The 23,558-nt window shown below is 33.1% G+C and overlaps 1 pseudogene; it reads right to left on the reverse strand.

Annotated features, from left to right (window-relative positions):
* LOC149580177 (monocopper oxidase-like protein SKU5) overlaps positions 1–23,558 on the reverse strand; it is a 186,485-nt pseudogene that overhangs the window by 142,158 nt on the left and 20,769 nt on the right.

Genomic DNA, 23,558 nt, shown 5'->3' on the forward strand with positions numbered 1-23,558 from the left:
TGTGTCAAAAGGGATCATAGGTTTTCTTATGACACCTTTTGACCCATATAAATGATTATAATATGTCCTTAGGGGTCCTAGGACCTCTAGATACATATGTTTTAATGAAATGTGTTGAAAGGGGTCATAGGTTATCCTATGAACCTATGACCCTTTTTAACCCATATAAATGATTATAATATGTTCCTAGGAGTCCCAGGACCCCTAGGGACATATGTTGTCATGAAACATGTCGAAAGGTGTCATAAGGTTATCCTGTGACTCCTTTCGACCCATATAAATGAATATAATATGTCCCTAGGGGTCCTAAGATCCCTAGAGACATGTTGAAATGAAATGTGCTGATAGGGGTCATACGGTATACAATGACCCCTTTCAAATCATAAAAATGATTATAACATGTTCCTATGTGTCTTATGACCCTTAGAGACATATGTTGTAATGAAATATGTTGAAAGAGTTCATAGGTTATACTTTGACCCCTTTCAGCCGATATAAACAATTCTAATATGTCCCTAGGGGTTCTAGGACCACTAAAGACATATTTTGTTATGAAATGTGTTGAAAGGTATCATAGGTTATCCTATGACCACTTTTGATCCATATAAACAATTAAAATATGTCCCTAGGGGTCCTAGGACCCCTAGAGACATATTTTGTAATGAAATGTGTCAAAAGGGGTCATATGTCATTCTATGGCCCCTTTTGACCCATATAAATGATTATAATATGTTTCTAGGGTACTGAGATCTCTAGAGACATATGTTGTCATGAAATGTGTCATTGGTTATCTTATGACCCCCTTTGACCTATATAAATGATTATAATATGTCCCTAGGGGTCTTAGGAACCCTAGAGACATATGTTGTAATGAAATGTGTTGAAAGGGGTCATAGGTTTTTCGATGACCCCTTTCAACCCATATAAATTATTATAATATGTCCCTTGAGGTCTTGGGACCCATAGAGACATAAGTTGTCATGAAATGTGTCGAAACCTATGACCCCTTTTGACCCATATAAATGGTTATAATATGTCCTTAGCGGTCATGGGACCCATAGAGACATATGTTGTATTGAAATGTGTTGAAAGGGGTCATAGGTTATCTTATGACCCCTTTCAACCCATATAAATGATTATAATATTTCTCTAGGGGTCTAAAGACCCCTAGAGATATATGTTGTCATGAGATGTGTCGAAAGGGGTCATAGGTTATCCTATGACCCCTTTCAACCCATATAAATGAGTAAAATATGTTCTTAGGGTCATGGGACCCCTAGAGACATATGTTATCATGAAATGTAGTGAAAGGGGTTATAGGCTATCCTATGACCTCTTTTGACCCATATAAATGATTATAATATGTCTCTAGGGGTCTTGGGACCCCTAGAGACATATGTTGTAATGAAATGTGTCAAAAGGGGTCATAGGTTATCCTATGACCCCTTTCAACCCATATAAATGATTATAATATGTTTTTTCAGGTTCTAGGACCCCTAAAGACATATGTTGTAATGAAATGTGTCGAAAGGGGTCATATGTTATACAATGACCCCCTTCAAACCATATAAATGATTGTAATATGTTCCTAAGGGTCCTATGGTCCCTAGAGAAATATGCTATAATGAAGTATGTCGAAAGAGATCATAAGTTATCCTATGACCCCTTTAGACTCGTATAAATGACTTTAATATGTCTTTAGAGGTCCTAGGACCCCTAGAGAAATATGTTGTAATGAAATGTGTCAAAAGGGGTCATAGGTTATCCTATGACCCCTTCTAATACATATAAATTATTATAATATGTCCCTAGGGGTCCTAGGACCCCTAGAGACATATGTTGTCATTTAATGGGTCAAAATAAGTCATAGGTTACCCTACAACTCCTTTCAACTCATATAAACACATGATTTATGTCCCTAAGGGTTATATGACCCCTAAGAACATGTGATGCCATATAATGTATTGAAAGGGGTCATTTGGTACTCTATGACCTATTTCAACTTATTTTAACATATGATCTATTTTCTTAGTGGTTATATGACCCCTATCAACATATGTTATCATTTGATTGGTCAAAGGTCAATTCAAACACATGATGTATGTTCCTAGGGGACCTAGGATGCATAGGGACATACATGATGTGTTATAATGGGTAAAAAGGGGTCATAAGGCATGCCATGACACATTTTGACCTATTACATGACAAAATACATTCATAGGGTTTATAGGACCCCTAGGGACATACATGTTGTGTTCCAATGGGTTGAATTGGGTTAAATGGTATCTTATGACCTATTTCAACCCTATACATGATAAAATATGTTGTTCTGGGTCCTAAGACCTCTAGGGACAAGCATATTGTGTTGAAATGGGTTGAAAGGGGTCATAGGATAACCTACGACCCATTTCAATCAAATACATGAAAATTTATATTCCTAGGGATCCTAGGGCCCCTAGGGACATATATATCGTGTTCCAATGCATAGAAATGGGTAATAGGGTATTATATGACCCCTAGGGACATACCTCTTATATTCCAATGCATAGAAAGGGGTCATAGGATATTCTATGACCCCTCTTGACACATTACATGAGAACATATGTTACGAGGGGTCCTAGGACCCTTATCATCTTGGGTGTTGTGCTCCAATCGGTCAAATTTTGACCCATTACATGATAACATATGTTTCTAGGGGTCCTAATACCCTAGGGCCATACATGTTGTGTTCCAATGGGTCAAAAGGGGTCATCAAATACCCTATGACCCCTTTCGGTCCATTACATGACAACATATGTTCCTAGAGGAACATTTGTTGTCATGTAATGGCTTGAAAGGGTCATAGGATACTCTATGAATCCTTTTGACCCATTGGAACAAAACATATATGTCTATAAGGGTCCTAGGACCCCTAAGAACATGCATTATCATGTATTATTTTGAAAAAGGTCATAGGATACTCTGTAACCCCTTTCTACCCATTAAAACACAAGATATATGTCCCTAGGCATCCTTTGACCCTTAGGAAGATATGTCATCATATAATGGGTCAAAATGGGTCATAGGGTATCTTATGACCCATTTGGACTCATTGGAACACATGTATGTCCTTAGTGAGACCCATAGGAACATATATCATCATATAGTTTATTAACTTAGGTTACTAATATATATAATATATAATAATAATAATATATATGATATATAGTCAGGGTATTCCATGACCCATTTGGACTCATTGGAACACATGTATGTCCTAAGGGGACCCCTAGGAACATACATCATCATATAGTTTATTAACTTAGGTTAGTAATATATATAATATATAATAATGATATATAATTATATAATAATATATAATAAGTAATAACTATATAATAAATAATTATATAATAATTAATTATTATTATTTAATAATATATAATACATTTTAGTAACTATATATAATAATTGGTCCCCCACCCAATTATGCTATAACTATATTATACTAAGACTTGGTACAACTTAAAAATTGGTCTCCACTCCCTTTAAATTTGAATTTGGCACCATAATTTTGGAACATAAATTGGATACCCATTCCCAAATTGGATGCCCATTCTCAAATTGGATACCCAATCATGCAAGGTATTACATTTTATATTTGGTACTAGGATAGGTGGGAAAAAAGTCAAAGTGCATTTTGAAACCCTTTTAGGCATTTTAAAACTACATGTTTTCCACATCACCACTTTTTGGCACACCATGATCCTGCACATACCCATTAATTAAAATATATGGAAGTCCCATCTTATTTCAAAAACAATGAAAGGAGAACTGCTAGGCTACATGTCATTAGATATGTTATTATAAATGGAATTCTATGGTGGAGAACTTTTGAAGGAGTGCTCTCAAAGTGAATTAATCAAAATGAACTAGAAATAGTACTAAATGATATGCATTGAGGAATATGTGGAGGTCACTACATGAAAAAGAATATTGCTCACAAAGTAATGAGAGATTGTTTTTTGTGGCCTAGTTTATTTAGAGATAAATAGACTTTGGTTAGAAACTATGTTTCATGCCAGAGATTTACTAGGAAGCTAAAGTCTCTGAAAATACTCCCATGAAATCAGTAGAAGTACAAGCTCCATTTCAGCAGTGGAGAATGGATTTCAAAGGTAAAATTTTAACCAAGTCTAGTACTAGTTATTCATGGATATTAGTAGCAACAGACTACTTCACAAAATGGGTGGAGACTATTCCTACTAGAAATGCTACTAGAAAAGTGGTAAACAAAATTTTATTGAATAACATAATAACTAGATTTGGGTATCCTAAAATAATTGTTACTGATAATGCCACATGGTTTAGGTCAGAAGAATTCATAAAGTTTTGTGATAAATATGGTATTATAAGATCGACATCATCCCCTTATCATCTTTGGGGAGATGTTCTAGCTGAGTCTACAAATAAAAACTTGTTGAAAGTCATAAAAATGACTCTAGATGATAACAAGAAGGACTAGGATTCCAAGTTGTATTTAGGAATATGGGCTAATAGAGTAACTGTCAAGAAGGCAATATGTGTCTTACCTTTTGACTTAGTATATGAAATCCAAGATAGAATTCCTCAAAACAACCTAATAGGCCTATATAATTACATCCAAATGTATGATGATGATATTGTAGATGATATACAAGAAAGGATGGATGAATTAATAGGATTTAATAAAACAAGGAAAGAAGCCTTTTCTAGAAGTATAAAACTGTAGTTGCAAAAAAATTAGTTATATGATAGAAAAGTAGTGACTAGAAAATTTGAGCCAGAAGACTTGGTCTTAATGTGGAATGCAAGAATTGAAGACAAAGGGAAGCATGTGAAGTTTGATCCTATATGGCTTCACCCATATTTGATTGATTCTTTATGGGGTGGAGATTCTTATAATTTAAAAGAGTTATCAGGTGATATTTTTGAATTGCCAGTTCATGAACAATTCTTGACGAAGTATCTAGGTCTATAAATCTTTGCAAATTCATGTATATATGCATTGTCCCTATGTATATATTTGTGGTGTTCCCTAGTCTTAGTGTTGCTCTCTACATGTTGTTATTTTTATTGTCATGTATGTGGTCTTCTTTGACCAAAAATTCTAAATTCTTGCATACATACAAGTTATCCATCATCCCCAGATAGAGCCACTATTAGCTTGATTTTTCACCCGACATTTTTTTTTGTGATATCATGTGAAAATCACAGAGAATTTATGTTTTAGTTGCTTAGGGTTTCTAAGAATGTTGTTGTAATTATGATATATTTATCATTAGTGCAAACACTTATTTGATTTTGAATGCTTACCGAGCTCATCACTTAGTCTACAGTGTATACCAAGCATTCAGTGGTTACCTTATAAGTTCAGCAGGTAAATAGTTCTCACTGAGCATTCCAGAGGATATCGAGTGAATGGGCAGTTCAATAGTGTTCACTGAGCAAGGCAAGGTAAATGAAGAACTTAGTGTTCACCGAGCAAAGCAAGGTAAATGAAGAATTCAATGTTCATCGAGAAAAGCAAGGTAAATGAAGAACTCGGTGTTCATCGAGCAAAGGAAGGTAAATGAAGGACTCAGTGTTCACTGAGCATAGCAAGGTAAATGAAGAAGTTAGCTTCTATCGAGTGACACTATATCTACCGAGTCACCAATGGTTACCAAGTTCCAAGAAGTATTTTGTGGCTAGTATGAATCGAGCCTCTACTTCTACCAAGTGCATGGTGATGCCGAGTAATGTAGTAGATGCCGAGTATCAGAAGGTCACCGAGTCAGCTTGAGGAACTCAATTTTTCTACTATTTGGCCGACTTAGTAATGTTTTGTTCACTTATGTTTTGGCCAACCTTGTAGTTGTAAATATTGAAATGGTATATATGTAATGTATGATATCATTTGTAGGATGGTATGGTGTATAAAAAAAAAAGGATGATGTTTGCATATGAAGAAGGTATTGATATATTTTGAGAAAAGTAAAAGCGAATCAGTAGTAGAATAAAAGGAACATAGCAAGGTCAACATAGGAGCAAAAAAGTTATATCTATCACATCAGGTAATCAATGCAACGAGGATCTTATCAAAAAATAGTTGTAAGCAGATCCACTACATCCTAACAGGTGAATCAATTTAAAAATCCTTTAATAGGGTGGACCTAACAGTCTTTTTGTAAATCACCTAATAGAGTGCATACTTCAATGTATGTTTGTAAATCCTTGAATAAGGTGGATCTAGAAGTCCTACTTGCTCCTAATAGGGCAGATCACCAGAAGTGATCATTGTAAGCCTTAACAAGCCAACTTTATACTGTAGTATTGAAGATTTGTGGGTATCATCTCCACCCCAATTTTACTTTCTATTTGGAATGTTTCTGGGTCACCAAATCTCTGTGTACATGTGCAATGAATGTTTGTTCTTCTAGTTATGCAGTAGTTTAGATGAATGAATGGTGAATAGTTAAAATGCTGAATTGTTTAAAGATTTTATAAGTTACTAATTCACCCCTCCCCTCTCAGTAACCTATCTTATCTTGAATATTTTGAACAATTGGTATCAGAGCATTATGGTTCTCAAGATAAAGTTTGATAGCTTGAGCAAAGATCAAGGACAATGGAGATATTCAAACTTGAAAATTCTATTGAAAATGAAAAGTTAGATCTGGAAATGGCCATGGATCAACTCAAGGAAGCAACAGAGCATCTTTCTCAGTCCTTAAAAAGAAGGAAGGAACTTGTAAGAAAAATGAATGATCATCAGTATTTGGAAGAAAAGATTGAAGACCTTTTACCATCAAGCAGTTCAAATGAAGCTAATGAAGTAGTCAAGGAACTCCTAGCTAAGAATGGTTCTCTACAGGAAGAAGTAAGGAAGCTCAAAAGAGAACAAGAAATCTAATCAATCAGGCTATGTGAAGTTTTAGAATAGAGAAACAAGGCAAATGAAGACCTAGAGGTAAGAAATTATCAATTCCTTCAGCATTAAAATCTTGTAGGTCAACTATCTAATGAAAATGAAGAAGTTATGAATCTAAGATCTAAGAATGAAAGTTTAATAAATGATTTAATCACTGAAAGGCAAATCAATGCAAGCTTACAAAGTGATCTGAGATCTGAAAGACAAATCAATGAAAGTTTGGAAAATGACTTGATCATTGAAAGGAAAATCAATGAAAGAATGATGAAATCTCAAACAGACATAAACCAATTGAATCAACAACATGAGAAAAATCTTCATAGACAAAAAGGTAAAGCTGGTCTTGGATACAAGAAAGAAGGTGAATCCTCCAAACAAGGTGCCCAAGGGAATCAAAGACCCACTTGCAATCACTGTGGCAAGATAGGTCATACATCAAACAAATGTTAGAGTATGGAAAAGAAAAATTCAATGAAAAATGCTTCAATTGCAATCAGCATGGTCACAAAGCTAATGAATGCAAAGAAAAACCAAAATTTGAAGGCAAATATCATAAATGCAAGAAACATGGTCACAAGGCATTCCAATGAAGATCCAAATAATTCAATCTAGCTGAACAACTTGTCAAAGATAACTTTGGATGAGACTACAATACTTGGTGTAGATGTCATTATTGTGGAGAATATGGACATGTTGCCAAAGACTATTCAAGGCATCACTTGAGTAAAAGAGACACAACAGTAAGATGTTATACATGTACAGAACTTGGTCATATAGCCAAGAATTGCATGAATACTGAAACAATTGAAAATGAAAAGAAAGCTAAAGCTGATAACATTCGAAAGTAGATGAGACAACAATGGATTCTTAAATCTACCGAGAAAGACAGTTCAAATGATGGTCATGTCACTCAAGAAATGGGTGACTCCACCATTTCCAATTAGATTTAAGAAGAAACAAGAACTGCATCATCAAGCTATATCTCAAGCAGTTCCAGAGTGAAAGAGTGCAAATGATCAAATTAGTATTTCATGTTCAAGGACCAAAGAAAATTTATTATTCACCATGTTGCATCTATCAAGAAACGTTGGTTAAAGACCTTACCAAGCTAGGTTGGGAGTATCAAAGATTTTGTTTGATCACCGAGTTGCAAAACTTTTATTGAGTTGATCGATGATAGACTGGAAAGCAATATGTCATCTCATCTACCTTTGTACCGAGCATTAATGATAGTATTTCCATCAAAAGGGTAGACTTTTATTTCATTTTTCACCGCGACTTAAGAATACTCAGAGCTAAAAGATTTCTAGTGAATCCAGAGAAAATCCCAAGCGATTCCAAGTGAATTTCAAGCAGAGAATTTGTTCAAGATTTTCTTATATTTACTGAGCAACTATGGCATCTGCAAGCACTAGCAGCATCAAGGTGAAAAGAGGTTTAGAAATGTTGATAAAAGGTACAGAATGGAAAGTGCCCAACTTCAAGATTGTTCCGGCCATTACTGAATCACTCGACCCAACTGGAGCTCAATCATAAATACCTCCTAAGGTACTTCTTATCAATGATATTTGTACTCATTTCAAATTTTCTATTCAAGAAATCAAAAACCTAGAAATGGATAGTGCCCTAGGTGAAATGAGTGTAGATGGCTCTCTGAAACCTGAGTTCAAGCATCTTGAAACCAAAGGATTGACTCATATCTCACATATGCCTAGAAACTTCCAAACCAAATGGATTAGGTATATCTAAATTCAAGTACATAATGGAAAATTATGGGTAGAGCAGCTAGTGCTAATCACAAAGAAAATGATTCATAAAATCACAGGTCTCCCTATGCTTAGCAAAGCCAAATACACCAAAACCCTAAGTCGGGAGGAGTTACAAAGGCAAACCCTAGCCGAATGGGGGGTAGAGGTTTAAAGTTCAACATTGTATCTGATGTCGAACTAAGATTTGACATACATGTAATTGCATATAAATTATACAATTCTAGTAGATTGAATAGTGTACCTTGTAAAGCTATGGATTTGACCCTCAAGGTTGTCAAGAAAAACCTTGAACTTGATCTGTCTGATGTATTGCTGAAACAATTGAATAAAAATATGGATAGTATAAGGACTTCCAAGAATAACCCTTGTAAATTCAGTTCTCTATTGATCTTTTTATTTTTCTACATTCAAAAATTCTTTCCATCTAAAGGAACTTTCGTATGGAGAAAAGACATTCCAATTTTGTATCAAATAAATGAGTTTGTGGTAGAGATGGGTGAAAATTTTGATAGCATCATGGACAATTATTTTGAAGATTTCAAGGAGAGAATGAATAAAAGGTTCCGTATCCCACCAAAATTATTTGAAGATTATAGAGATGATGTATGCTTCATGGTTGACTATGATAAGGTGTACATTCAAGCAGTCAGACCCCAAGTTGCATGGGTAAAACCTCTTCCCTATGAGGTAAATATTGATGAAGCCAGAGACATAATAGAAGCACTGGTAAATGAGCCAATAGACCCAAGGCAAATTTTTTTTGGAACCTATGATGAAGCGAGGCCAAAATTGAGCTTGAAATCAAGCTACCATAGGCCATAAACAAAGGCAAGAGGAAGATAGCAAAATTGAAAACTGCATCTGGCCCTCTTATGCTAATAGAAGGAAAAGTTGAGGATGAAGGAGATGATGAAGAAGAAGGAGAAGAAGAAGAAAAAGGAGAACAAGGAATTGAAGAAGAATCTTTGAAAAAGAAAGGTAAGGTAATAATTACCAAACCTAAGAAGAAGCCTACTGTAGTATTCACAAGAAGAACCAAAAAAGGTAAGCAGGAACCTATACTAGTCAAGCCTATACCTACATTTGAGGAAAGGCTTAAACAATTGGAAGAAGGAGCAGGAATCACAAATTTCAAGGCATTGAAATTTGAAACTAGAATAGATGCTGAGAAAATGCAGATAGAGGAACTAGTACTCAATGAGATGAGTAAATGGAAATACTCCCCACACTAGCTTGCCTCCCAAATCTCAAAAGAACTGTTGGAGAGATTGCAACCGAGATGGGAATCGGCAACCCAAATGGTAAAAGTCATCTATGAGAAATCCCTGAAGAATCTTCAACCAAGTCTCATTGGAGCATAAGTAAAAATTTCAATGAAAAACCATGAAGGTAAAATGATGATCAGATTTCACACATGTTTAATTTTGATCAAAGACATTGAGCATGTTGTAAATGATGCTACAAACATGTGGAAAAAAATCTATCATCTACATAATCCCAGTAAACACCCAATGGAAATCAAGGATGATGACAACAGTGACAGTGATGATATTGATGGCACTCCATCCATCACAATCTCACCAGGAGAGCTGCATGCATTAATGGGAGAAGACAAGGAGGAAGAAGCTGAAGAGGAAGATAAGGAGGAAGATGATCTAGTAAAAATTGCAGTAGAAATGATTGTATCCCTTCCTCACTCTCCACCAAAAATTGTTTCATCCACCAAGGAGATAGCTTCTACAAGTGAGATTGTGAGCACAATTGCCACATCAATTGTTCAATCTTCACCGGCCTCCTCCCAGCTCTAGGTATCTGAGATAGATGTGCCAAGAACTTCATCTATCAAGTTGACTATTAATTCTTTAGCTACCAAGCCAATCTCCTTAGATCCATCATCCTCAGTCAGAAAAATAGTAAGTTCCACAATTTTGTCTTCATCAATTCCAATTTGTTCTACAATTTTGTCAGCATTATTTGCATCTACTTCAAATCTAGTTAGTGTAGATACTGCATTACTGAGTGTACAATCATTTTTGGGAAGTATTCCAATTTTTCATCTAGTAAATACTCCTATTGGCACTCAATCCTCAAGTATCCCAGTTTTCACTGCTAGTCCTTCCATCTCCACTATTGTGTCTATTCCCACAGTCAAACCAGTCATCACAGAAGCTAAACAAAAGCAACCATTAAGACTTTTGATCACTAGAAAGGAAATTCCTAAAGATATTGACTTAGACACAGAGAGAGTGATTCCAAAAATTGACTATGAAAATGCTACCATTGAAGAGATAAGGTATGATAGTCAACTAATAGAGATGAAGGCTACACAGAAGCAGTTAAGGTCTGAAAGGGATAAGGAGTACAGAATAATTGAGAATGTCAGGAATATAATTACAGAAGCTATAGGTGTTGAAGTAGATTCTACTCAACATATTTTGATTCAGTTAGAAGAGGTTGTAAATAAATTCAATGAGGACACCTCTGGTCAAGAAAAAATGATTGAAAAGGCTGAAAGAAAATTTGATAATAAGGTGCTTGAGCACATTGCTCAGCACATTGCAATAAAATAGGTAGAACTGTCCACAATTTTGGTCAATCTTGAAAATCCTTTTAATAATGTAACTTCACTTTTTGCCAAACTTTGTAATGTTACCAAGTACACCAAGGAAATCAAAGAAAAATTGAATAAAATTGATGAGGATATGAAGGTCAGTGCCCAAATGTTGCAACTTGACCCCAATTCAAGTTCATCCCATCATTTTTGAATCAGATTTTTGTCAAAAAAGTAGGTAGAATTGTTGAGAGAGGAAGCAAGGATCAAATCTACCTTGATTGAAATCAAGAATATGATTCTTCCTATCATGGACACAATGTAGAAACACATTGCCTACTCCAAAACATTGATCCATGACAACAATTTGTTAGTTGCAGATCATGTGATTGAACTTTCAACTGAAGTTCAGATAGCACTCTCCACATACAAAATTTTGCAAGAAAATTGGGATAAGACTTTGGCTCTTATTCTCAAGGTACATTTTGAGTTTATCTCTCATTTTGGTGTTTCTGTGTAAATACATATTGTTTACTTTGGCATTATTGTCATAAAGAGGGAGATAGAGTACCAAAGAAAAGATAGAGATATTTGTAAATACTATTTGTATATTGTATGGGGGAGATATATGTTGTAGTGCCTGCCCCTAGTTCGCATTTCTGTTATCATTGTCAAATTCCTTAGGCTAATTTTATGCATTGATTAGTTTTAGAGATACTAGATTTACATTATTATGATATTATTTCATGACTTTGATTACAAATGCATCGGTTATTATTGCTTAGTTGATTTCATTCATGTGTTGTTAATGGTATTTTGATGATCCTAGTTAGTAAATGTGGTTTCTTTCATAAAAATGTTAACATGATGTCTTTAATGATGATTATGTTGTATTGATAGAGATGCATTATTATATGTACGCATTTGATCTTAGATTTGTGATTATTATACTTACCCCATACTTGCATGTGTATGGTGTGTGTGTTTATTTTATCTTTCTGTCTGACATGTTTGATGTGGTTAAGGGAGGGAGTCGTAGTCACCTGCTAGTCGGGATCTACATGATGAACCACTCCCCGCCATTGTCTGTTTAGTTTAGATATATTATATACATGTACATGCTCGTCTTTTATGCAGGATGTAGGTACCGGGCATCGACTTCCCTGAATTGCCAGGATGAGCGCGCCTTATTACAAATACTCAAATGGTGAGAATGGGAAGATAATTATCAGGTCCAATCCTAGCCATAAGCCTATAATACTTGTCCTGCAAGGAGGACTCGTAACAGACTGTCTACCCTTTTTAAAACCCTTGAGTATTTTTGTGTGTATGTTGTTTTGTGAGTGTTTGATGTATTTTCTATTAATTAAGTCTAATTAATAGATTAAATTAATAATTTAATTTAATGGAAAATTATTATGATATTATGAATATTTAATTATATTTAATTAATTGAGAAATTAATTAAATATAAAGAATTAAATTGAAGATAAAAGTTTTAAGATTAAATTTAGAACGTAATAATATTTATTAATTTAATAATAATATATTTAGAGTTCATTTTTAAATAAATGCTAAATATTATTGTTATTTAAGTTACTAAATATTTATCAAATTAAAACGTTCAAAAATATATTAAAAAGGAAAAAGATATTAATTTATGGAAAAGATTTAAGATCGCATGAATGAGTTTTAAATATAAGAGATTAATTTAAAAGGTAAAATATGTGAACTTGATTAAGATATTTTATTATAGTGCACATGAGATTAAAGTTATAAATTTATTAAAGTAAAGTAAAGTGGAAAGTTAAATAAAGTAATTTAACAATTCACTTAAAGTGCATGAAGGAATAATAAAAGAATATTTTAATTTAAAAAGAAAATTAATTGTGCATGAATGAATTAATTAAATAAGAGAGAATTAAATATTGGAGATAAAAGTTAAAGTTTAAATTTAGAACATGATTATATTTATTTAATTTAATAATAATATATTTAGAGTGCATTTTTAAATAAATGCTAAATATTATTGTTATTTAAGTTAATAAATATTTTATCAATTAAGTTTCTAAAAATGAAATTAAAAGTGAAAAGATATTTAATTATCATAAAGATTATAGTTCACATGATTTATGCATGAGTTGAAAATAAAAGAAATTACTTGAAAAGATTAAACATGTGAAATTAATAAAGATATTTAATCGCGTTAAGTGCGCATGAGATTTATAAGTTATAAATTGATTAAAATAGAAGTTGAGTGGAAATTAAATAAAGAGATTTAATAATCCATTTAACATGCATGAAAATATGAAAGATAAGATAAATAAAGGTTGATTTTAGAGTTAACGAAAGGGGGATCAAGAGACCTCTCGAGTAAACGCACAATTAGTGCCCCGATTATAGGAAGAGAACTCCTTATCAAAATTTGAGGGTTCATTTTTCAAGGGAGATTTTTGGGAGACAAGTTTTCAGACACAGGTTTCAGGGAACACACTTTTGGAAAGGGGAACAAAGAAATCTTTGGAAGCTTTGAAGGGTTTGGATTAGCAAGGGTTTCACTAGATTGTTAGCATCAGATCAAGGTAGGGTTTGTGAACCATTGTAGAAATATTTTCGGATCTCTGTCTTCTTCGTGCTTGTTGAAATTGATTTCTCAAATTCTGTTGTATGAATCTTGCCACCCTTCGTTCTACATCTTTTGCTTTTTGATTCCATCTGTGAATCCGGATTGAAAAACTATTTAAATAACCTCGTTCTGCAATGGAAAGAAATTGGTAATAAATCGGGATCTGGGCTTTTGAATTAAATTGGAATTTAGAAATTTAAATTTAGAAAGGGTTTGTTTGTGGAAATGAAAATCTTAAGATTGAAAATTCAAAGGGTTCAATTTATTTTTCCTATTAGACTGAAGTTTCAATCATGGATTAAAAATATATACATATTTTAATATGAACTGGAAGAAGAGTAGTGTAAAAATGATATATATATATATATATATATATATATATATATATATATATATATATATATATATATATATATATATATATATATATATATATATATATATATATATATATATATATATATATGTGAGATAAAAGAAAGATTATATAATAAATTTTATAGATACACAAAGCTTTTAATTATAATAATTGTAATAATAAAACATTTTTTTTTGAAATTTTATAATTTTTAAATTAAAAAAAAATAAAATATATATATATATAAAAATAAAAAAATAAAGTATGATGGGGGAGGGATTAACCCAACCCCCACCTCACCTTTTTCTCTGCCCGCGTCGCAGCTGGTACTGCTGCGGCAACAGTACTGCTGTGACAGCAGGTACTGCTGACGCAGTAGTACCCTGTTGCGACAGACCTTAGTCTGCAGGCCGGTGGGCCTAAAACGCTTTAGTTAATGCGTTTGTTTTATTAAAAAAAAATCTTGTTTATAATTTTTTTTTTTTTATATAAAATTTAATTAATATTTTATTAAAAATAGATTATGGTTATTACATTTTGTAAAATGTTATAGTATTCAAATTGTAATTAATTTTAATAATTGATTATCAATGTTATTAAAGTTAATTAATAATAAATTTAAATTATTAATTATTGATATTGTTATTAAATTCTATTAATATATATTAATAATTAATTAAATATTATTGATATACTTTAATAATTAATAAATTAACTTAATTAAAAATTAGTTTAATTAAAGTTAATTAATAATGGATATTATTTGATAAAAATGTAGGATTAGATTATTGATTTAATGGAAGATATTAATGAGGGTTTAATGATTTTAATAAAGTCGAATTTGTTTTATTTAAAATCATTAAGGATTGTTTTTATAGCATAAATAAATAAATGATTATCCTTAGCTTAGTTATAAGGTAATTGAACAATCATTTAAATATAGAAATGGGTTAGTTAAAAAGGAATGATTGCAAAAACTTATTACCTCGAACATGTGTTTAACTGAAAATGAAACCTTATGTTCAACTTAACTACGTAAGTTCGATTAAGCCAAACATGAAACTTACTCTGAGTATCTGTATGGTTTTACTTGTACTTCCTATGCTTGAGATTTTGGCATTGTTTAGACGTCGACCAGTCTAGGGAGTACACCAGAGGTTGTGAGAATTCTTTTATACCAATTATGTGGCTAGGTGTTATGATGATTCTTGTGATTCAAATTGGAGTTTATAATTATGAAATTTGTTTTGTGAGCATTTATGTGTATTTGGATTTAGTTTGATCCATCTTATTATCAGGTTGCCTGTTAAGGAACCGAGTTTGATCTTTATGGGTGTTGTGGTATGGGACACAACTATGTGTTTATGTGCTTAGGAGAGGTTGTCTAGGTACGTGACTTGGGAGTGGCTTGCATAGGGGTCCGGGACCCAAAGTGGTCAGTACCAGGGTAACCTAATGCAAGTTATGTAATAAGTGATAATCTAGTAATTAAAATTTATGGGGGGAAAAATACACTAAAAAGATAAGTTAGAGATATTTGATCTACCCATGCCTTTAGTGCTTATATAGACTAAGGATGGGAATGAGATGAGTGCCTCGTCTTCTTGAGAGGGCTTTCTAGTTTCCATATGTGTGATGTTGAGGGTCCGGGGTTCATAGTAACCAGTCCAGGGTAACTCAATGCTTGAGGGTCTGGGGTCTCTTAAGAGATCAGTCCAGGGTAACTCAAGCAGCCATGTGATGACACTCCCTAGTATGTAGCCTGAGTCTCCTATGTGGATCTTTGTGGATTTTGTGTACCTCTGGTGGTGTACTTATTGTTGGATGTGGTGTACTTATTACTGTCGGATGTGTTTATTATGGATATTTACTTTCATTGAGGATGATTGGTGATTCATGGATGTTGTACTTTTGACATGTGGCTTTTGCCTTGAGGTGATTATCTTTCGTTGACTTTATCTTATGATCTTATTATTTGGTTTATACTTGGTTCATGTATGATGTTTGATTATGTGGTGTCGGTATTGGATTGAGTGTTCTTACTTTTGGATTATTTTATCTTCTTGAGTAGCATGTGTTACCTTTGAGGTAGTTTTGGCTATTAGGGGTACCTTGCCTAGGAATGTTTTATGTTTGATTAGCCGTTTGTGGATCGTTCATTATCTTCCTTGCACGGTGGGAGTGGAAGCCTGACTAGGTAACCACGCGGTCGGGAGGTAGTGCCTTCTTACCATTTGGGTTCCCCTTCACATTGCCAGCTGTTGGATGTTCGTTACAGAAGATGTACCTTTATCACTCTTATTTCTTATCTTACAGACTTCTTTTCAGATGATGTATATATGCTATCATGTATTCTATTGTATAGTATCTATTTTCACATACCCTGCGACATGTGCAATGGATGTTATTGATTGGATGTACTTTCATTGTATTGTTTATAATTATGCATTTGCTTATGCGATTATGTATCTGTTATTCCTTTATGATCTTGAGAAATTGTACTTGGAACTTAAACTAATTAATTTAAAATCATTAAATGTGACTCAACGTGAAGGAACCTTTGAGGAATTGAAACTATATCTGTAATTGCAAATGTGTATTTGTTGTGTATGTTCATATTGCTTCCGCATTAATGTTATCTTGATATTATTCAAACTTCAAAAAAAAAAATAGTTCAGTAAACATTGTAACATGTTAGGTTTATTTCTCTTGGGTTCCCGAGCGGGGCGTTACATCTGGTATCAGAGCCAAGTTTCAACATTGGGAACTTTGGGCATTATGTGCGCCATCACTTGAGCAATTAGTAAACTTACAACGTATTTAAACGACAAACTTATATCGACATCAAACTTGAAACCAAACTGTTGAAGAACAAACTTTGAAATGATATAGATTCTAAACATGGAACTAGAAAACTTATAAAACTTTTCGGATTATTGCTTTATGTCAGTATGTTATGACCCTATGGTTATGATGGATTCTTAGATGTCGTTGTTGTGTGTGGGTGTTGTAGGAGAGATGACTTTTGGTTCTAGATCCATTGCTAGGGGTCGTAGCTCAGGACGTGGTAGAAGTCGTGGGAGAGTTAGTCACCGTATTCCTTCCTTGGTCCATTCAGGGGACCCTATTCAGGAAGAAGCTAGAGAGGATGCTAGTGTTAAGCAAGATGCTGAGACAGAAGGATTGGTCACTAGAGATTTGGTCAAGGAGATCCTAGCATGCCTACCATTGAAGGATAGAGCTCATCATTTAGAGCATATAGATAGAGATAGGTCCATGAGTCCTAGAGGGAGGAGCCAAGAGCGCATAAGGCGGTCTAGCCAGTCCATCCAGATGAAGGACCTATTACGGGTCAAGATCAAACCTTTTAGTGGAGAAGGTACTGGATATGATGCTGAGAATTGGTTGATTGCACTAGATAGATGTTTTTCCATGCAAGAATTTGACTCCAATGTCAAAGCAAGATATGCCATCACCCACTTAGAGCTCTTTGCAGCGATTTGGTGGAATATGGAGGAGAAGAAACTTGGGATAAATATGCAGACTATTACATGGGAGTTGTTCCTTGAACACTTCCATGAGCGATTTCTATCAGAGCAGTGGCAACTTTAGAGGGCAGATGAGTTTCATGACTTGAGACAGGGTACCAAGACTGTGGTGGAGTATGAGCGTAAGTTCTTCGAGCTTATGTCTTATGCTGGAGTTAGTGATAGTTCACCATTGATGGTCCAACATTTCATTAGAGGACTTAATGCTAACATCATTGGGGGTGTTAAGGTTTTCCAACCTAAAACCCTTAAGGATGCAATATTGCGAGCTACTTTGGTTGAGAGGAGTGTGACTGCGGGTCAAGGTGGCCTACCAGGTGTTCAGGCTAGTGGGGCACTTTATTTAGGAGCATTGAGGGATAACCAGTCTCAAGGGGCTGGAAGTTCTAGAAATTCTCCTAACTTCTCTAAAGGTAATCAGGAGAAGCCAGGAAGAAAGTTCTTCCATGGTAACAGTGGTGGTTCATAGTCAGGGAACTATCACAACTGGAAGCATAGTATGCGCAATAGGTTGGATCGAGTTCCTCAAGCTCTCAGTGAGGATGCTAGTGTTGGTAGTTGTGATCAGTCGCGTGCACCTGGAGCTCAGGGATGCTTTAGTGGAGATTGCTACTTTTGCGGACAATATGGTCATAGAGCGACCAATTGCCCCAATTGTGGACCTTAGTTTTGAGTTTTCTGAGTTTGATTCATGTTTCTTTGTAATGGGCTTCCAGGAGTAAGCCTAATTCTAGGGGGGGTGGATGTAGTGCCTGCCCCTAGTTCACATTTCTGTTATCATTGTCAAATTCCTTAGGCTAATTTTATGCATTGATTAGTTTTAGAGATACTAGATTTACATTATTATGATATTATTTCATGACTTTGATTACAAATGCATCGGTTATTATTGCTTAGTTGATTTCATTCATGTGTTGTTAATGGTATTTTGATGATCCTAGTTAGTAAATGTGGTTTCTTTCATAAAAATGTTAACATGATGTCTTTAATGATGATTATGTTGTATTGATAGAGATGCATTATTATATGTATGCATTTGATCTTAGATTTGTGATTATTATACTTACCCCATACTTGCATGTGTATGGTGTGTGTGTTTATTTTATCTTTCTGTCTGACATGTTTGATGTGGTTAAGGGAGGGAGTCGTAGTCACCTGCTAGTCGGGATCTACACGATGAACCACTCCCCGCCATTGTCTGTTTAGTTTAGATATATTATATACATGTACATGCTCGTCTTTTATGCAGGATGTAGGTACCGGGCATCGACTTCCCTGAATTGCCAGGATGAGCGCGCCCTATTACAAATACTCAAATGGTGAGAATGGGAAGATAATGATCAGGTCCAATCCTAGCCATAAGCCTATAGTACTTGTCCTGCAAGGAGGACTCATAACAGACTGTCTACCCTTTTTAAAACCCGTGAGTATTTTTGTGTGTATGTTGTTTTGTGAGTGTTTGATGTATTTTCTATTAATTAAGTCTAATTAATAGATTAAATTAATAATTTAATTTAATGGAAAATTATTATGATATTATGAATATTTAATTATATTTAATTAATTGAGAAATTAATTAAATATAAAGAATTAAATTGAAGATAAAAGTTTTAAGATTAAATTTAGAACGTAATAATATTTATTAATTTAATAATAATATATTTAGAGTTCATTTTTAAATAAATGCTAAATATTATTGTTATTTAAGTTACTAAATATTTATCAAATTAAAACGTTCAAAAATATATTAAAAAGGAAAAAGATATTAATTTATGGAAAAGATTTAAGCTCGCATGAATGAGTTTTAAATATAAGAGATTAATTTAAAAAGTAAAATATGTGAACTTGATTAAGATATTTTATTATAGTGCACATGAGATTAAAGTTATAAATTTATTAAAGTAAAGTAAAGTGGAAAGTTAAATAAAGTAATTTAACAATTCACTTAAAGTGCATGAAGGAATAATAAAAGAATATTTTAATTTAAAAAGGAAATTAATTGTGCATGAATGAATTAATTAAATAAGAGAGAATTAAATATTGGAGATAAAAGTTAAAGTTTAAATTTAGAACGTGATTATATTTATTTAATTTAATAATAATATATTTAGAGTGCATTTTTAAATAAATGCTAAATATTATTGTTATTTAAGTTAATAAATATTTTATCAATTAAGTTTCTAAAATTGAAATTAAAAGTGAAAAGATATTTAATTATCATAAAGATTATAGTTCGCATGATTTATGCATGAGTTGAAAATAAAAGAAATTACTTGAAAAGATTAAACATGTGAAATTAATAAAGATATTTAATTGCGTTAAGTGCGCATGAGATTTATAAGTTATAAATTGATTAAAATAGAAGTTGAGTGGAAATTAAATAAAGAGATTTAATAATCCATTTAACATGCATGAAAATATGAAAGATAAGATAAATAAAGGTTGATTTTAGAGTTAACGAAAGGTGGATCAAGAGACCTCTCGAGTAAACGCACAATTAGTGCCCCGATTATAGGAAGAGAACTCCTTATCAAAATTTGAGGGTTCATTTTTCAAGGGAGATTTTTGGGAGACAAGTTTTCAGACACAGGTTTCAGGGAACACACTTTTGGAAAGGGGAACAAAGAAATCTTTGGAAGCTTTGAAGGGTTTGGATTAGCAAGGGTTTCACTAGATTGTTAGCATCAGATCACGGTAGGGTTTGTGAACCATTGTAGAAATATTTTCGGATCTCTGTCTTCTTCGTGCTTGTTGAAATTGATTTCTCAAATTTCGTTGTATGAATCTTGCCACCCTTCGTTCTACATCTTTTTCTTTTTGATTCCATCTGTGAATCCGGATTGAAAAACTATTTAAATAACCTCGTTATGCAATGGAAAGAAATTGGTAATAAATCGGGATCTGGGCTTTTGAATTAAATTGGAATTTAGAAATTTAAATTTAGAAAGGGTTTGTTTGTGGAAATGAAAATCTTAAAATTGAAAATTCAAAGGGTTCGATTTATTTTTCCTATTAGACTAAAGTTTCAATCATGGATTAAAAATATATACATATTTTAATATGAACTGGAAGAAGAGTAGTGTAAAAATGATATATATATATATATGTGTGTGTGTGTGTGTGTGTGTGTGTGTGTGTGTGTGTGTGTGTGTGTGTGTGAGATAAAAGAAAGATTATATAATAAATTTTATAGATACACAAAGCTTTTAATTATAATAATTGTAATAATAAAACATTTTTTTTTGAAATTTTATAATTTTTAAATTAAAATAAAATAAAATATATATATATATAAAAATAAAAAAATAAAGTATGATGGGGGAGGGATTAACCCAACCCCCACCTCACCTTTTTCTCTGCCCGCGTCGCAGATGGTACTGCCGCGACAGCAGTACTGCTGTGACAGCAGGTACTGCTGACGCAGTAGTACCCTGCTGCGGCAGACCTTAGTCTGCAGGCCAGCGGGCCTAAAACGCTTTAGTTAATGCGTTTGTTTTATTAAAAAAAAATCTTGTTTATAATTTTTTGTGTTTTATATAAAATTTAATTAATATTTTATTAAAAATAGATTATGGTTATTACATTTTGTAAAATGTTATAGTATTCAAATTGTAATTAATTTTAATAATTGATTATCAATTTTATTAAAGTTAATTAATAATAAATTTAAATTATTAATTATTGATATTGTTATTAAATTCTATTAATATATATTAATAAATAATTAAATATTATTGATATACTTTAATAATTAATAAATTAACTTAATTAAAAATTAGTTTAATTAAAGTTAATTAATAATGGATATTATTTGATAAAAATGTAGGATTAGATTATTGATTTAATGGAAGATATTAATGAGGGTTTAATGATTTTAATAAAGTCAAATTTGTTTTATTTAAAATCATTAAGGATTGTTTTTATAGCATAAATAAATAAATGATTATCCTTAGCTTAGTTATAAGGTAATTGAACAATCATTTAAATATAGAAATGGGTTAGTTAAAAAGGAATGATTGCAAAAACTTATTACCTCAAACATGTGTTTAACTGAAAATGAAACCTTATGTTCAACTTAACTACGTAAGTTCGATTAAGCCAAACATGAAACTTACTCTGAGTATCTGTATGGTTTTACTTGTACTTCCTATGCTTGAGATTTTGGCATTTTTTAGACGTCGACTAGTCTAGGGAGTACACCAGAGGTTGTGAGAATTCTTTTATACCAATTATGTGGCTAGGTGTTATGATGATTCTTGTGATTCAAATTGGAGTTTATAATTATGAAATTTGTTTTGTGAGCATTTATGTGTATTTGGATTTAGTTTGATCCATCTTATTATCAGGTTGCCTGTTAAGGAACCGAGTTTGATCTTTATGGGTGTTGTGGTATGGGACACAACTATGTGTTTATGTGCTTAGGAGAGGTTGTCTAGGTACGTGACTTGGGAGTGGCTTGCATAGGGGTCCGGGACCCAAAGTGGTCAGTACCAGGGTAACCTAATGCAAGTTATGTAATAAGTGATAATCTAGTAATTAAAATTTATGGGGGGAAAAATACACTAAAAAGATAAGTTAGAGATATTTGATCTACCCATGCCTTTAGTGCTTGTATAGACTAAGGATGGGAATGAGATGAGTGCCTCGTCTTCTTGAGAGGGCTTTCTAGTTTCCATATGTGTGATGTTGAGGGTCCGGGGTTCATAGTAACCAGTCCAGGGTAACTCAACGCTTGAGGGTCCAGGGTCTCTTAAGAGATCAGTCCAGGGTAACTCAAGCAACCATGTGATGACACTCCCTAGTATGTAGCCTGAGTCTCCTATGTGGATCTTTGTGGATTTTGTGTACCTCTAGTGGTGTACTTATTGTTGGATGTGGTGTACTTATTACTGTCAGATGTGTTTATTATGGATATTTACTTTCATTGAGGATGATTGGTGATTCATGGATGTTGTACTTTTGACATGTGGCTTTTGACTTGAGGTGATTATCTTTCGTTGACTTTATCTTATGATCTTGTTATTTGGTTTATACTTGGTTCATGTATGATGTTTGATTATGTGGTGTCGGTATTGGATTGAGTGTTCTTACTTTTGGATTATTTTATCTTCTTGAGTAGCATGTGTTACCTTTGAGGTAGTTTTGGCTATTAGGGGTACCTTGCCTAGGAATGTTTTATGTTTGATTAGCCGTTTGTGGATCGTTCATTATCTTCCTTGCACGGTGGGAGTGGAAGCCTGACTAGGTAACCACGCGGTCGGGAGGTAGTGCCTTCTTACCATTTGGGTTCCCCTTCACATTGCCAGCTGTTGGATGTTCGTTACAGAAGATGTACCTTTATCATTCTTATTTCTTATCTTACAAACTTCTTTTTAGATGATGTATATATGCTATCATGTATTCTATTGTATAGTATCTATTTTCACATACCCTGTGACATGTGCAATGGATGTTATTGATTGGATGTACTTTCATTGTATTGTTTATAATTATGCATTTTCTTATGCGATTATGTATCTGTTATTCCTTTATGATCTTGAGAAATTGTATTTGGAACTTAAACTAATTAATTTAAAATCATTAAATGTGACTCAATGTGAAGGAACCTTTGAGGAATTGAAACTATATCTGTAATTGCAAATGTGTATTTGTTGTGTATGTTCATATTGCTTCCGCATTAATGTTATCTTGATGTTGTTTAAACTTCAAAAAAAAAAATAGTTCAGTAAACATTGTAACATGTTAGGTTTATTTCTCTTGGGTTCCCGAGCGGGG

Source organism: Cupressus sempervirens, chromosome 1, assembly GCF_028749045.1.
Source record: "Cupressus sempervirens isolate cs-2001-9-10 chromosome 1, ASM2874904v1, whole genome shotgun sequence".
Taxonomy (NCBI): domain Eukaryota; kingdom Viridiplantae; phylum Streptophyta; class Pinopsida; order Cupressales; family Cupressaceae; genus Cupressus; species Cupressus sempervirens.